Source organism: Schistocerca gregaria, chromosome 3, assembly GCF_023897955.1.
Source record: "Schistocerca gregaria isolate iqSchGreg1 chromosome 3, iqSchGreg1.2, whole genome shotgun sequence".
Taxonomy (NCBI): domain Eukaryota; kingdom Metazoa; phylum Arthropoda; class Insecta; order Orthoptera; family Acrididae; genus Schistocerca; species Schistocerca gregaria.
The window spans coordinates 397,193,040-397,206,236 of NC_064922.1; positions in this window are offsets into that span (position 1 = coordinate 397,193,040).

Here is a 13,197-nt window from a genome sequence, read left to right on the forward strand (position 1 = left end):
CAGATACGCGATAAGTATCGGACGCTACTCACTGATAATTATTTCCCATAGAGCTACTAAATTAAGTTGATGCTGACTTCTTGTCTCACCTGCTATTCGAAGGAGGGCGAAACATTTTCTTAGCTACGTGAGAGATCGTCAATCCAGGAACGTGTTCATGCAGAGCGATGCCCATGACTACTGCCATCTTGGAACACAAAAATCAACATATTCATGAGTATGAAGAAGAAAGGCACAAGAAGACTGTGCAGGAGAGACGCTCAGTAGCTCGGTACGGGCTTTTGTTATAGTTTCGAGAACATACATTCACCGAAGAGTCAAGCAGTATATTGGGCCCTCCTACGTATATCTCGCGACGAGACCATGAGGATAAAATCAGAGAGATTAGAGCCCATAGAGAAACATGACGACAATCCTTCTTTCCACGAACAATACGAGACTGGAATAGAGGGGAGAACCGATAGAGGTACTCAGGGTACCCCCCCGCCACACGCCGTCAGATGGCTTGCGGAGTATGGATGTAGATGCAGATGTAGATGTAGAACCGCGCGACCGCTACGGTCGCAGGTTTGAATCCTGCCTCGGACATGGATGTGTGTGATGTCATTAGGTTAGTTAGGTTTAAGTAGTTCTTAGTTCTAGGGGGCTGATGACGTCAGAAGTTAAGTCCCATAGTGCTCAGAGCCATTTTTTTAGTGAAGAAGAAAAGAAGATAAAGATTGTATACCAGATACAAGAATCACTAGAGCCATAAAACAATATAAATCGAGAGGCAAAATATCTTTAGGAAACAAATGAGGAGATTGATTGACCAGTTTTGGAGGAGACAGAATGAACTAAAAGGCCCAATCCTAGATGGAATGATTATGACAACATCCCAGAATCACCTCTGGTCTGAATTACGCCCTCCATACTCTGTGGTTCAAACGCATTGTTCCGAGCCTGTGCACTCGGCCCTTTGCATAATTCGAAAAAGTTAAATTCATAGCTCTTCGTATTCCATCGCATGCCTCAATTCAGTTACTGTCCAGTGTCCGTGTTGGTTTGCTCACTGGTGCGTTATGTACAGCTATTAGCAATGACGTTTAGCGAGGTATCTGACTCCGGCTGTCCATTGCATGTAGTTCCCTTCACAATTTTTGGTCGGAATGTAGTTGAAGAGTATCACCTTTCACTAACAAGTGCAATTCCTGTTGGGTTTGAAATCTCACTGAGAAATGGTGACGCATTTGGAGAACGAAAAATTTCCTCTATAAAGGTCAACGTGGATTATGCTAGTAGAGATCTTACGAAACTGCACTTCCATGAGATCCATATCACTGTAGACAAGTTGATGCTGTGCTCCTCTACTTCAGGGAGGTATTTGAGACCGATCCGCATTGTCGTTAAGAGAAGAAAGATACAAGCTCAACAAGTACCCGACCATATTAGCGACTGGATTCAAGACTTCCTCCGAAATAGAAGTCAAGACGACAGAGGTGAAAGTAACTTCCGGAGTACCCCAAGATTCTTCTGGAGTACCCCAAGGATGCTGTTCACAGCGTGTATAAATGATCTAGTGAAAAGCGTCGGAAGCTCTTTAAGACTGTTCGCAGATGATGCAGTTATCTATAAGAAAGCTTCAACGCCAGAAGACAGTATCGATTTGTAGAATGACCTGCAGAAGACTGGCGATTAGTGCTGACTGGCAATTGACCCTAAGAGAAAATAAATGTAACGTTTTGCCTGTACGCAGAAAATGAAGTTCACTACTGTGCATGTACCCTACTGATGACAAATTGTTGGCAAAAGTAACCACTGTAGTACATCCAGTGGTAACTATTCAGAGCGTCCTTAAGTGGAATGGCCACGTACAGCAGTTGGCGCATACTTAAACTTTGTGTCCTGCCTTTCGGCAGGTCTCGTCATGGCGGAAGCCTCGTCCGAGACGTCCACCACATGAGCTTCTAGAGAAGTGATTCCACTGGTGGTTTTCCGTTGTCTTCTTTTGATGAAGATGAAATGATAATGAGGACAACACTTTACCCAGTCCCTGAGCGGAGAAAATCTCCTACCCAGCCGCGAATCGAACCCGGGCCCCTTGGCGTGATAGACCGCCGTGCTGACCACTCGGCTATCGGGGCGGACTGGTGCAAACAGCAGATACCAGACAGGGATTCACAGGAAGAATCTCAAGGAAATGTAACTCACCCCGAAGGAAGTGGCTTAGAATGAGCCAGTTTGGCGGACCCTTGAGTACTGTTCATCAGTCTGGGATCCTTACTAGGTAGAACTGATAGTAGGGATAGATAATATACAACCAAGAGTGGAGCGTATTGTCACGGAATCGTTAACTGGTGCGAGAGCATAACCGAGATGTTCAACAAACCCCAGTAGTTGACGTTACAATAAAGGTGATGTGCATCACGGAGAGATATGGAGTGAGCAGAAAAATTTCGAAATTTGTGGAAGTTCCTGTGGTTCCAAACTGCTGAGGTCATTGGTCCCTGGACCTACACACTACTTAATGTAACTTAAACCAAACTACGCTAAGGACAACACACACACCCATGCCCGAGGGAGCACTCTAATCTCCGACGGGGGAGCCGCTTGAACCATGCAAGGCGTCTGAGACCGCGCGGCTACCCCACGTGGCTCACTTCCCGGGCAGAGTCGGACAACATATTACTTCCTACTACATACATCTTACGAAATGACCATGAATTCAAGAAATTAGAGCTGATACACAGGCTTACCAACAATCATTCTTTTCATCCGCGAGTGGAACAGCGAAGACAGCGCAGTTAATGGTAGCAGAAGTACACTCCGCCACACAGCGTTAGGTGCCTTTCGAAGTACGATTTGGACGTAGATTTAGGATCACATCCGGCCTCTGTCAGAACCTTTTTACATCACTTTCCTTACGCCTTTTTACACTGCTGTGAGTGGTTCCCGACAGACACATTCCACAGACCACGTTGATACAGCAGTAGATAGAGTAACGTCCTTCAAGATGTGGTCTTGGGCACTCCGGCAAGTCTCCAAGTTCTGTCTTACTGTGCTGGTTCCGTACAACCGATTAGCAATGCCACGTTACTAATCTGATATGACTTACGTCAGCTGCGGGGCGTTGTATGACAAATCAGTTTGGTCTTTTAATATGGTGACTAGTGTTTGGTATTGAAAATTTAATATCCCCTTATCAGTAAAGGATAGCTTTCCAGTTTCGTGCTGGAGCCTTCTCCCGATCTGACAATCTCCAACCGGATGGATGTAAGTTTCCTTAGTGCCGTTTCTGCTCATTTTTAGCTCCTATTACAGTTTTCTTTTACTCTACTTGCCACCAGCCAGACCAGAACGTTCTACTGCAACAAGGTAGGGAGAGATTATCGAGCAATGAACAGAGCGGCAGACGGTGTCAGAGTATGGGAACGTGCTTGCTAGCGGTTGCTCTATCATGCTGGAGTACCTTAGAGACGGCAGGGAATATACTGAGCCTGGTGAAAGGCAGTACAATGTTGTTACTTATATCTACACTCCTGGAAATTGAAATAAGAACACCGTGAATTCATTGTCCCAGGAAGGGGAAACTTTATTGACACATTCCTGGGGTCAGATACATCACATGATCACACTGACAGAACCACAGGCACATAGACACAGGCAACAGAGCATGCACAATGTCGGCACTAGTACAGTGTATATCCACCTTTCGCAGCAATGCAGGCTGCTATTCTCCCATGGAGACGATCGTAGAGATGCTGGATGTAGTCCTGTGGAACGGCTTGCCATGCCATTTCCACCTGGCGCCTCAGTTGGACCAGCGTTCGTGCTGGACGTGCAGACCGCGTGAGACGACGCTTCACCCAGTCCCAAACATGCTCAATGGGGGACAGATCCGGAGATCTTGCTGGCCAGGGTGGTTGACTTACACCTTCTAGAGCACGTTGGGTGGCACAGGATACATGCGGACGTGCATTGTCCTGTTGGAACAGCAAGTTCCCTTGCCGGTCTAGGAATGGTAGAACGATGGGTTCGATGACGGTTTGGATGTACCGTGCCCTATTCAGTGTCCCCTCGACGATCACCAGAGGTGTACGTCCAGTGTAGGAGATCGCTCCCCACACCATGATGCCGGGTGTTGGCCCTGTGTGCCTCGGTCGTATGCAGTCCTGATTGTGGCGCTCACCTGCACGGCGCCAAACACGCATACGACCATCATTGGCACCAAGGCAGAAGCGACTCTCATCGCTGAAGACGACACGTCTCCATTCGTCCCTCCATTCACGCCTGTCGCGACACCACTGGAGGCGGTCTGAACGATGTTGGGGCGTGAGCGGAAGACGGCCTAACGGTGTGCGGGACCGTAGCCCAGCTTCATGGAGACGGTTGCGAATGGTCCTCGCCGATACCCCAGGAGCAACAGTGTCCCTAATTTGCTGGGAAGTGGCGGTGCGGTCCCCTACGGCACTGCGCAGGAGCCTACGGTCTTGGCGTGCATCCGTGCGTCACTGCGGTCCGGTCCCAGGTCGACGGGCACGTGCACCTTCCACCGACCACTGGCGACAACATCGATGTACTGTGGAGACCTCACGCCCCACGTGTTAAGCAATTCGGCGGTACGTCCACCCTGACTCCCGCATGCCCACTATACGCCCTCGCTCAAAGTCAGTCAACTGCACATACGGTTCACGTCCACGCTGTCGCGGCATGCTACCAGTGTTAAAGACTGCGATGGAGCTCCGTATGCCACGGCAAACTGGCTGACACTGACGGCGGCGGTGCATAAATGCTGCGCAGCTAGCGCCATTCGACGGCCAACACCGCGGTTCCTGGTGTGTCCGCTGTGCCGTGCGTGTGATCATTGCTTGTACAGCCCTCTCGCAGTATCCGGAGCAAGTATGGTGGGTCTGACACACCGGTGTCAATGTGTTCTTTTTTCCATTTCCAGGAGTGTATTATTTGAACACTGCTATACTCCTCCAGCCATATCGTTAACATTAGTTAAAATGATCGAAGGCTAATAATAATTTTATAAGGTCATTAATTATATTAAAAACTTGTATGAGGAGAACATTTTAACTTAGTCATAACTGCTGAAGCGTGATGAACCAGTCACAAGCGCGCATTGAACAGGCGGGCGCGAAACTGTTACTGCAAGTCGCTACGAGACTTCCTTCGGGCATGAGGTAGACCACGTACTTCGGGGCGGTCGTTTGGAATGCGATGCCGGTAATTATTCGCCGCAGTTACCGGTACCTCGAAAAACATTTGTGTGTAAGAACTTACTGGAATTTTTATGTCAGGCATGAACACGTGCAGTACTCACTGTTGACGGTACGGTGTAAAGCATTAGTGAAAAGTGTTTGTCGTTTTGAATAGTGCATAGTAAACAGTCTTGTGAAGTTTGGAACGCCTTGCAATACAGCGAGTCATTAGATGGTTTCTTGTTGCCCATGCTTTGATCATCTTCGGTTGAATTTGATTTCATGAATGAACATACTCAGGCTTCTACTTGCGTTTCTTGGTTACTATTAAATTTTAATGAATACATATCAAGTGGCATCGTATGAACGGATAAATCAATTCAGTAACACTGGATTTTCTCCCACAGTGTTATTTCAGTGTAGGACAGTTAGTTGCTTGCAGGGCAGATCAGGTGCCTACAAGGAGAAGAAGCAAATCGGTAAGAGACAACTTCAGAAGACGTTCGAAGCATATCAAAGTCAGTGATACTAGGGAAGTGAAAATACGTAGCCAAGAAACTTAAGAATTGGTAGAAGCTGGTTTTCTTGTAAGTTTGTTAGGGCATTTGATGGAAACCACCGTGTAACGGATAGGTAGGGGTACATTATAATAATAATAATGAACGACCGCCTTTTTCATTTTTCTTTATTTTAGCGTTACATTTTCTCTAGAGAGTATAAAAGACTATATTCTGCAATTACATTTATAGTTAACACAGAAAATCTCTTTTTGATGCTATTTTCATTTATTAAATTCAATTAAATTTTTTCTACCATTACCAATCGTTTGCTTTTATCAGTTTGTTACCCATTTATATAGAATTAAGAAGGTAGAGTTGATGAATGAACCTTTACTTCATTCGTCAACGATGAACTAGGGAACTAAAAATATTTAACCTCTCCTTAAAAGAGTGTCACTCTGTATTCGAATATAAGTTCAAGATAAAAATCCATCCGTGTGTCTCAATCGCCGGATGTATGTCTACCAAATGGGCACCATTTCCCGGAGTTGAGTGTCCTGGATCCACTTCAGTGATCCGGTCGCGAAAAAGGACCTACAGTTTAACGTGAGATCCAAACCACGTGCAGTTTCCGGCGGCCCTTCACATCATTGAAAGGTGAAGCCAACAGTATATTTCTACTATCCGACTGGGATTCGATCATGGAAACATCTCTGTTTCCATGCACGCTTTTTATCAGTGCACCACTATATCCGACAATTTCAAGATAAACTGAACAAAATGATGTAACGGCAAAACATTCGATTTTACAATAGGGAAGACGATGTTTCAAATCCTGTATCGGTGATCAGACTTGCGTCTTCCGTGGTTTCCGTAAATGACTTAATGAGTGGTGGTATGCATCAATTCATTAGGTTAACTACTGGTTTTCGTCCGTAACCCGAATTTCAGTTTAACCGGTAGTTACCACACTGACGAGACATCAAGTAATAATCTTCATTTTGTTGAAAGATGTAGCATGGGTTCGATCTCCGCCCAAAAATTTCGGAGATTTTTCAGGAGCGCTTCTAAGGACTTTGATATTAGAAATCCCTTTTCTCCGATATTCGTTGCAGAGTAATTAAATTTCGTTTGCTTGCTTAGACGAATTTATCTCTGTATCAGAAATATATCTTCGGTATTCACTGCGTGTGTTATTTGGAATCAAACTTGTTTCTTTTGACGGACGGTTTGTTGTTGGCAATACTACTGCCCACGTTTGTCTTCACCCTCAATGCTGCATCCAGTATTGCTCAGTTTGCTCTAAGGCTTGCCTTTCCATTGGTGATAATGCACGTTATACAAGCAGGAGCTTAGTGATGACAAGTTTCCAGGAACGCACCTCCTGTGTGTGTTGTCTGAATTGAACAGAAGATCGTCACAACAGCGCTATTCCGAACTGTTTGCGCTGCGACAGCGAATTACATGATAGTACTCTTGCGTTGTTTAAAAGTGGTAGTATTTCACTGCACTCTATATTAAGTGTTGTCCTTTGTTGTGCTGGTATTTTCACAGAAACAAAAGCACAGTGATAAACAACGGAACATATAGCTGTCACCAAAATACTGAAAAAAAAACTTGAATAACTTCCAAATTTTGTTGATGGCGCTGGTGTAATGCTATACGCAGTGGATAGTAACACTAAGGAATAATGGCACACAAAAAATACTTTTTTCTCATTCAAAATAAACATCTGTTGCAACAAGACTGTTCTAGATGCTCTGATAAAGTGAAGGGAATGGTCACTGAAGGCTCCTTTTTAAGTAGGTGCAAATATTTGTGTCAGACCTTCTTGGAAGTGTGTCAATATGTGAACTTGTTCAACATTTATCGAAACAATAATAGTTACGTACTATGTTCTAAATTTAACTGCTATCATCAATTCTCATCACTTTACATGATAAGTAGGTAGCCGAAAACCCGTTTATTGCAATATCACTAAGCAAATCGAAATACAAATTATTATTAAGATCGATATATTTCAGTGAAATTGCAGAAGATGCTCATATTGATTCCCAAGCTGCTCTGAACAAACACTGTACCTTTCCAACACTGATTTATAAATTATGTCGCAAATCTTCCTGGACTGCAGCTTTTCAAATTCTGATTGGATTCATTCTTTCAAATGCTAAAAATCACTATCTTCCATGAAGTTTTCGGATTGCAGCCGAATGACGTAGACTTCTTCCCACGATATTTAGAATAACGACCATTCAGTCATCTTCATGTCAGTATCTAGCACTGAAGATTGCTAGTTGAAATCGCTTTCAACCGAATAAGGCGTGGGACACGGGGATTTCTTTAATATTTCAACACAGGAAACATTTACAATTAGCCACACGTCCGGCAACAATTAATTTGACATCTAAATCTTAACTCCGCAAGCCCGCATTTCGACAGAGAGGTCGCATGTAATGTCATCATTCTGCCTGCACCTGCGCTTCATAGGTGGAACAATATTCGAAAAGAGCTTGTACTCGGCAGACGTCGCTCATGTAGCGGCTGCCTTAGCGAATGCGTCTTGTCACCAATTTTTTAATACATAGTTAGCGATGTGAACTGGCAATATCTAGTGCTAAACACTCACCTGAAGGTGCCTGAATGGCTATTAGCCAAAGAAGTCGAAGTCATACGAGTGCGATTCCGAAACTTCATGGAATACTCTTTACGCCTGGAAAATTTCAAGAATCACTACAAATCTTGACGGAATGAACCTTATACTTTAGTATAACTCACACTGAAAAATACATGGGTGTGATTTCTGGGGATGGTGAACGCCATTTAGTGGTACACTGTTCATCACATTTCGTTTAAAAACTCTCTCACATTAACTCCCTCTACTTACCATATCAAGTTTTCCTTAACAAGCTGTAGATGTTGAAGAAGTGGACTATCTTCCAGTTCCTACAACATTTCCTAAAGGATTTCTCGGTAATTTACGGAATTGACTGTACCGCTAAAAAAATAAGGCTCGATTAGCCCACCGCTAAAAATCCCCGCCCACCCTGTCATGCCAGGAGGGCTTGACTCTCTCTCTTCTTCGCCACATGGGGATTCGAGGAATCCCAGTAGACAAAGTTGTGTCTGTTCACTCTGTCATTCACCTTCAAAGCCTCTTCATCACTCCAAACTTGGGATCTGCTTCTTGTCGAATTGTGGGCAATGTCTAATGGGATTATCTCTATTTAGATTTTGAGTTATAGTAGGCCGATATGGTCTCAATTTCAGCTTCTCCTTAATCCTTCCCTATTCTCTTTCTTCCCACTCCTCACATCTTGGACGCATTTCTTTGAGATTTAGCCAGTGACTGCCAAAAACGTTGGGCAACAACATTAAGGTTTTCTTCTGTAGTAACAGGCGTGGCCTATCTGAAAGAGGAAGCTCCGCTACCTACAAAGTATCTTCAAACATTAAACCTAATTTGCGAAAACCCCTGTCGAGATGGAAGCAGAATGATCACATAACGTTCAAAAAACGTATCACAAACATCATTGTAATTATGACCATGTTTATTATATGTTTGCAAAACAAAATCCACACTGTTCAGAAGCTGACTTTCTATTCATTGTAATAAGGAAATGTAGTTATGAGTTGAGCAAACACAGTTTTTCTAGTTTTTCTACCCATATATGTTTCGGAGAAGTTTCTATGCCTTTAGTGAGCTTTTTCAATACCTGTTGAACAAATACAAAGGATTTACGCATTATGGAATTGGAAATTTGTGGTAAGGACTACGGGACCAAACTGGTGAGGTCTTTTGACCCTAGGCTTACGCACTACTTAATCTAACTTAAACTAAGCTAAGGACAACACACACACACACACACACCCATGGGCGAGGCAGAACTCGAACCTCCGACGGGGTGGAGCCGCGGGAAGCGTGAAAACACGCCTCAGACCGCACGGCTATCCCGCTCAGCCAAATGCATGATGATATTTACCAGTTCTTGAAATTTAAGTATTTACGTTATTATAAGTAGTAACATAAATATTAACATGAAGAATCAATATATTACTTATTGTTAGATACTGGTGTTCATAAGTCTGGTTGGTTTTTCCAACCATTATAACTATTGCCTTCCGATACGTCATCTGCAAATAATAAGCGTTCATCATTGTTTTGTTATGTAATTTCTCAAATTATAGGACTCATACAACATTGATTTTTTTTGTAGAGCACTAATATCATTGTAGTATGTTGTTTTGTAAAAAAAATCATTTGCTATTATACTATTTGACTGGCGTGTATGAGATTACAGTACTATTTTTCCAAAAATATGTTGAAACGTATCGTAATTGTGATTAGGCTTTGTTAAATTGGGGAGGGTTGGAGACTATGTATGTGAATGTGTGTACTTACTTTTGGTAGATCTCTCTTGTTCGTGCTTCTGGAGGGTGTTTCACCGAGCTTCGTAACGCACACTGTGTCATTGCTTATGTGATATTCATTTGTTCCGAAACCTTATTCTGGGTGTTCTGGGTGGGAGTTTTAATTTTGCGATGACACAAGGCTGATATATATATATATATATATATATATATATATATATATATATATATATATATATATATATATGTGTGTGTGTGTGTGTGTGTGTGTGTGTGTGCTATGTGTCTTGGCCTTTTGATAATTCCGTCAGAGCTGAGAACAGGGTTCCATTGGTAATACCGCTGTGTGTTCATTCATCACTTCTTTTCTTACCAGTATGGCTCTTTATATGTCGCAATCATTTTCTATTATAAATCTCTGTAGAGGGTTGTTGCTGTATTTAGGAACTTTTAGGTCTGTGTCTATCTAATGGCCTGTGTTTCTTGTCGATAAAATGATCTGCAAATGGGGAAAGACTGCTGTTACTCGTAAGTGCCGTTCAGTGTTCATTTTTTCTGATACCGAAATTTCTACCTGTTTGGCCGATATAAAATGAGTTAAGGTTTCAAACATTGGTGTTTCTCAGCAACTGTAAATAAGAAATTTTGAGAAACCGTAAAGTTATACTACGAGAAAGCAATGGTCAATGTTTGAGCAGATATGCTACGTTCAAGCCTTTGGCACGTATGTCTTGATAGGAAGAACTTGTCACATACATATGTGTGAAAGGCTTGCATGTATTTAATTTCAGTTTTTGACTTGAGCATATCTGCTCGGAACTTCGCCTATTGATTTCTCGCGTTTTAACTTTACGGTTTCTGAAAATTTCGTTCTGCTGAAGAGATCGTTAGAGGTGTCGAAACGTTTGGGTATGTTTCCTATGCTGATAAAGTGAGTTACAGTCTTGACACATGAGTTGCTAGACTCCAGTATCGATGTGATTGTGTTAATGTTAGGTGTCCTTATTTTCTTTTATATAAAATTGTCTGTCCTGCAGGCAATTTATAGTCCTTGTTTTTGTAAAATGTTGCCTTACCTATAATCTTCTTTGTTGCTGTAGAAGAGTATGTGCCATTGGTTTTTTGTAGACGCTCCTGTTTCAGGTGTATTGTGTGTGTGTGTGTGTGTGTGTGTGTGTGGTTGTGTGTGTGTGTGTGTGTGTGTGTGTGTGTGTGTGTGTGTGTGTGTGTATTTATGTTTATTGTTGCTCAGATAACAGTAAACTAATTACGCTACCTTTAAACTGCTAGTGTCAACTGACTTACGGGTACTACGTCCAAGTTCAGTTCACAACTGACTACCACTGCGCTAAGTGAAACAAAACAAAGTCTTAGGATTGCTTGTAACAGCCCAATTAAGACCCACCACGTATTTTCTACACACAAACGTTGTAAAGTCCACAATCTCTGCTACAGTCGCTCGTTCCTGCTCCACATTTTTCGAGGAGTGCTTGACGAAATATTATTGCACAGACGTTTTGCTGTAGCATGAACTACGGAGATCCTGAAGGCACACAGAAGAAAAAGTTAAATATGCGGTGAAGCACTATAGCTTTCTTTGTCGGAGTCGTAAGTTCTAAATCAAGACTCTCGCTAGGCGGTCGTAGACAGCGCAGCAGCGATGGGTGGAGCCGCACAGCATCGGGAAACAATACATCAGCCGCCAGGGGCGAAGTATAGCGCGCGGCGAAATGGAGCGAAGCGAACGCCCGTTGAGCCGGCGCGTCACATGAGGAACAGCGACGTATACGGCGGGAGATAGGAATTTATAAAGTGCTCGAATTTATTCAACGTGGCCGCGGGGGCGGGCGAGCCGGCACGATGGGTGCGCCGCGCGTTATTCCTCGCCGTTTGCGTTTAAACGACCGGCAAAAACAGTTACGGCTCGTCGCGTAATGGGGTCCGCGCGTGACGTAATGATGGGACGCGGCGCCGGCTTACGACTAAACCGCAGTGCACCCTGGTGGCAGACAGAAGCACCAGTGCCCGCGCGCTCGTCACTTAATTTCATGGATTACACTCCAATTTACATAAGATAAATTTGACGGAAGCGGCGCATCTGCATTTCGCGTTAAATAAAGCACCTGAGAGGCTTTTACGAGAGTAAGAGGTTTCCGGCTGTTGGCCTTGTTGCACGGGAAGAGTTCCGCCGCCGTTACGGCAAACGGAGCAGCTACCTATCTTTTCACACTCGCTTCCACCTTAGTTATCATTAAGCAAAGTGCCACAGTTACAAGTATGAGGTGCTTGTACCTGAAATGACGTTGTTAACACACTTCTCAAGACATATTCACGCTGACTTCAATTATTTTAAGGGAAGGACACTACCGAATTTTGACAGACATATCTTTAAAATAGTAAAAAGTTAACATTTTTTACGTCAATCTAGTCATGTACATTTTTGTTGTAAATGATATACTGAATTACACAGGAAGTCTATTTCGGTATAGTGTAAAATGGATTCCGTGAACTTGATTGGATTAAGATCATACCCAGGGGACGTAGGAATGGATTATGTGAAATTCTGTTTTCTATTTGAGAAACCAGGGAATTATGAGGTCTGCTCAGATACTCCGTATTTCATCAACTGAGGCGCTGAGAACCATAAGGGCTTACAGCACACCGTCATCGATTTTGAGATTTTAGCATGCTTGCATGCTCCTGACACCTATTGATCTTATGGTGAACTAGCTTTATCTAGATCTGTATCCCACACTATATATATTAACATTGACAAGAAGCTGTCTCACTAATTTCTCGGAAACTCATTTCCATATGGGCTGAAAGTACCAAGCATAATTTTATTGCTGTGCGATGCTCAGTTTTTATCTACGATTGACAAAATAATTCAGTGTCTGTATCATGTGTGTAGCGACAATAATTCATAATTGGAGGTATATTTACAGTTTTATCTGGAACTCAAGCCTCAAAAGATGCTTAATGTAAATGATGGTAGCGATGAATAAGAAGAGTTACAATAGGTCTTCACTGTGTATGTGGAGTATTCGGTATCTGTTTTTGATATTCTGATTCTTCTTTCACATTAATCACGAACTGAATTACTGTCAAAATACACTATTGTCACTAGCCTAAGCGCTTACATG